We start from the raw sequence: 5,306 nt of genomic DNA on the forward strand, positions 1-5,306 counted from the left end.
TGGTAGAGGAGTATTTTGCTTCTGTTCTAAGCGGGGGCTGCAGTAATACCTGAAGGTGTCATTCAAACCTCACCCTTAGCTGAGCGCCCTGCTTTGATACCTGGTGCAGAGAAGAAACAGCACATATTTGGGAATGTCAGTATTCATGTTCTAGCCTTAACTCTGCCATGAACTCATTATGTGACTGTTAACCAGAATTTTTTTTCTTTTTTTTTTTTTTTGAGACGGAGTTTCGCTCTTGTTACCCAGGCTGGAGTGCAATGGCGGATCTCCGCTCACCACAACCTCCGCCTCCTGGGTTCAGGCAATTCTCCTGCCTCAGCCTCCTGAGTAGCTGGGATTACAGGCACGCGCCACCGTGCCCAGCTAATTTTTTGTATTTTTAGTAGAGATGGGGTTTCACCATGTTGACCAGGATGGTCTCGATCTCTTGACCTCGTGATCCACCCGCCTCGGCCTCCCAAAGTGCTGGGATTACAGGCGTGAGCCACGGCGCCCAGCCAGCCTTCTTAATTACAAACAAGAGGGATAGAATATGTGATTCGATTTAGCGATAAGTTCTGTGATTCTTTGACTCTTGTATTCTTCTACCCACCAGGAATGAGTGTACTCATGACGTAATAAAATCCAGACAGGCTGCTATGGCTCCCGGCTTAAGTCCTCCGTCAGCATCTGGTTGACTTCACCGACAGCATCTCATTACCATTGAACCTCCAAAGTTAACGTATCCAATCTGTTTGCTGCCATGATTGTTCTCCTTTTCTCTGACCTCTCTGTAGCACTTGATCCTAGTAATCGACTGCTCCTTCTTAACGTTAGTTCTTTCCTTGGCAATCTGGCACTCTCCTGCTTCTTTTCTGTCTCAACCTATTCTTACAGAGTCAGCTTAAGCCCTACTAAACACTGGCTTTGTGATAGCTCAGCCAGGGCTTTTTGCTACATGTGATGCTTCCCTACATCCTGTTTCAATCATCACCTTAAAGCTTTCTTCCCATTGCATCAAGTCCTTCTAGGAGATTTCAGTCCTACTCATGCTTGTTTGCTTGAAAATGCAGTCAGGATCTCCAATTGCCTAGAAAACAGTAATGCAGCATATCTCTCATCAGCTGTTTGTCTCCTCAAAGCAGTTCTCCTATTTTCCATTTTCTGTCAACAGAAACACAGATCCACCACCTTTTATCCAAAACTCTCAAGCTCGATGTAATTTGAAATCAGATATTTTCAATTATTAGAAGAGTAACATGTTATATATACCATATATTTTTAACACTCCCAAGAGAATCTCACTCAGCATCCAGATTTGTCCCTTGGATTGAGCTAGATAACAATGTGCCAGCTACTGTCATACTGACAAACATGCCAAGGAGTTGAGACAGAGAAACGGGCAAACATAGGTCAGGAGGTTGAACCAAATACGTTTTCTCACCATAAATACATTAATATTTGCAGAGCAAACCATGTGGTTATTTACACAGTAAATAAAGATTCTCAGTTCAGGGAAGATTTTGCTACCAAAAGTCTTCAGGAGCCAGGTGCAGTGGCTCAAGCCTGTAATCCCAGCACTTTGGGAGGCTGAGGCAGGTGGATCACAAGGTCAGGGGTTCAAGACCAGCCTGACCAACATGGTGAAACCCTGTCTCTACTTAAAAATACAAAAATTAGGCAGGTGTGGTGGTGCACAACTGTAGTCCCAGCTACTTGGGAGGCTGAGGCATGAGAATTGCTTGAACCCAGGAGGTGGAGCTTACGGTGAGCCAAGAGCGTGCCATTGCACCCCAGCCCGGGTGACAGAGCGAGACTGCCTCAAAGTAAAAAGACTTCAGGTCAGATCACTGCTTGTGTTTTCAAAAAAAAAAAAACCAAGCAACCAACCAAACAAAAGATTTTCAGAGCTGTTTAAATCTGAGGATTGTGAATTAATATTAATAACAATATTAAAATTACAATTATTTATTGGAAATTAATCATTCAAGGACCATATTTGACTTTTTATGTACATAACAGTAATAATAGAAACATGCTCACTATAAAGTACTCTAATTTTCCTTATTTTGCATATAGGAAAACTGTAGATTGCTACCATCATTTGTAAATTATCCACGCTTGGGTAATTTTTGGTTCCTCTCTCTTCCTTTCCTCTATGTCTAATCAGTCTTCCAATCCTGTTCATCCTTCTCTCTGTCAATCTCTCCTTTTGGAGTGCCATTGCTATCAGGTGACCTAACTCAGATTCTGAGACCCTCTCTCAGACCCTTACTACTGTAAAGCCCAATCGATAGTCTTCCTCGTGCTAATCAAACCTTCCCAAACTATCACTGTTCTTCAATAGCATATTTACCACATATTCATTCACCTTTTCACAAATACTTACTCAACATCTACTCTATGTGGCATTCGTCTCTTGAAAAAGCTTCAATGGGTTATTATTGCCTTTTGGATTAAGCCCACACTCCTTGGATTCATATTTGAGGCTCCAAATAATATCTACATTTTCGACCTTCTCTCTTCCTACTGACTTGGTTGAACTCTGCACTCCAGCCGCCATACTATTAATGTGTTACATTGCGTGTGCTTCTGTTTCTGCTCAAGCCATTTCACCCTCCCGCTACATCCTGTTCCCTTCTCTTTATCTGGTGACACCGTGCCTATTTCTGTGGAGTTAGCTGTGCTCTCCTACTTCCTGCAGCCATCCTTGACCTCTCCTCTCTGGTTGATAATTATGACTCCATCCTTCAACATTCACTATTCATTTGGCTTATAATTACATACTGCCTTCTAGTGCTATTTAACTTTTCACACTTGTGTCTTACCTTTGCAACTGAATTGAAGATTCACTGAAGATAGAGGTCATTTTATATTTCTTTGTACCCCTCACAGACTTGAATATAACTCACACAACTGAAATTTTAACATATTTTATGTTTCAACCACTTGTTACAGGAGGGATGAGAGAGGGAACCAGTGTCTTCCTAACTCTGTATCTATTCAAACGTTTTCTCTCCTTATCAGTTATCTCAAAGTGTCCTACATGATGATAACAAGAAGAAAAACAACAGAGTAGAATTATCTCTTTATTGAGGGTAGGTTCTAGAAACAGTATAGAGGCCAAATACTGCACTGACATGGTTTGGATGTCTGTCCCTCCGAATCTCATGCTGAAGTGTGACTGCCTAGCGGGCGGCATTTCGGTCTGAAGAACTCATCCCTCATGAATGATTTGGTGCCTTCCCCGCAGTAATGGGAAAATTCTCACTCTACAGTCACAAATCCAACGGTTAAAAAGAGCCTGACACCTCCTGTCTCTCTCTTACTTCCTTTCTCACCATGTGATGCCTGCTTCTGTTTGCCTTCCCTCCCGACTGAAAGCTTCCTGAGGACTCACCAGAGGCAGAGCTGGTGCCACGCTCTTGTACAGCCTGCAGAACTATGAGCAAATAGACCTCTTTTCTTTGTAAATTGCCCAGCTTCACGTAGTCCTTTATAGCAACATGAAATGGACTAACACAAATATAATCAAGATTACCTTCGTACACCTCTTAGGAAAGTGCTATGTTAGCCACCACCAGCTGTCAGTAAGTGGAACACACCCAGTTTCTCCTCTAATCTTAGAAAAAAAATTGCTTTTTCAACTGAGCACCTCATTATATAAACATCCAGGCTTTATAAATAATACGTCTATGTAAATAATAGAATCATAGTGTGGCAAGACGCTCACGGTAACAAAGATGTACAGTAAGGGAACATCAGCAAAAAATCTCTTATCTGCTATGCACGGCACGCACTCACTGAACGTGGAACGAAGGAATCAAAAGTGATGCTCTACTCGTTAGCCACACATTTCCAACTTAAATGCTGGTTGAGAGGTGGTCTAAAATTACTCCTTGAGTTAGGCCGAATTCTAAGGTGGCCCCCAAGATTCTCTCGTCTCCCTCACCCACACCCTGGTGTGATTCTCCTCTGGAGTGTGAGCCGGACCTGTGAATATGATGGAATAGCACCACCACGATTGTACCGCTATTGGACTGCTGATCAGTTGACTTGGAATTCAGTAAAAGAAAGATTGTTCTTGGCATACCTGATTCAGGTGAGCACTTAAAGGGACTGGGAGTCTTTCCTGAAGGAAGAAATTAACCGATTCATAGAGTGAGAGGTCTATGCATGGGGCCATGTGACAAGGACTTGCAAGTAGCCTCTAGATGTCGAGAGTGGTTTCTGGCATGAACGCTGAACCTCAGTCATGTACCTGCAAAGAAATTAATCTTGCCAAAAATTTGAGGGAGCTTGGAAAGAGACATTTTTTTCCAGGAAAGCTTCTAGATAAGGGCATACGCAATTTACACCTTGATTGTAGCCTTCTGAGATCCTGAGCAGAAAACCAAACTGAAATATTCTGAACTGTTCGCTCATGGGAACGCTAAGATAATAAATTTGGGTTCTTTTAAACTGATGAGCTTTGCAGTTTGTGATGCAGCAATAGGAAATCTAACACGTCATCTGCTTTCTGTGTATCAGGTGCCGTACTAAACACTTCACATTTGTGACCTTTTTAAACAGTTTCAATTGACATATAATTGTATGTATTTACGGGGTACATAGTAATGTCTCAACACGTACAGTGTGTGGGGAGCAGATCAGAGTAATCAGCACAGCCAGCATCTCAAACATTTACTGTTCTTTGTGTTGCGAACATTCAATATTCTCTATTCTAGCGATTTAAAAAGACACATGACTGTTAACTATAGTCATCGTATGGTGCTATAAAACACTAGAACCTGGGTCTTCATGATCTTTGAATCGTCCTTATTGTGGAGCTGAGAGACATGAAGTTTAAGGAGGTGAGGGAAGTGACAGAGACAAAGGGGCGTACCCAGGTCTGCTGACAAAGTCCATTTTCTTACCCACCTCTGAAGGGAAGCTGACCATGGTGCTCTGGCCTGACTGCCTCAGCTAATGTTCTGCGTATCAGACTCTCCCTGTGCTTTCATCAACCTCTGTTTGAATTTTTACTCCTTCTGCTAAGAACTTTTTTCCTTTATTGATGTTCAAAAGAACCTGCCAAATTAATGTATTTCATTAAACATTTATGAAACACCCACTGTAGCAAAGCAGTGAATGAAGAGCTAGGGGAACTCAAAGACTCACAAGACAGCTCCTGACCCTCAAAGCACTTGCAGACCAGTGGGAAAACAACTCATACACAAATATCACCAATGAGTAAGCCTAGCCTTAAGATTCCAAAAGAAAACATTCTGTGGATTCATCTGACAAAGGGGCTTCTGTGAGAAGATGCGAAGACAAATTTATAT

The sequence above is a fragment of the Callithrix jacchus genome, chromosome 21 (assembly GCF_049354715.1).
Source record: "Callithrix jacchus isolate 240 chromosome 21, calJac240_pri, whole genome shotgun sequence".
Classification (NCBI taxonomy): domain Eukaryota; kingdom Metazoa; phylum Chordata; class Mammalia; order Primates; family Cebidae; genus Callithrix; species Callithrix jacchus.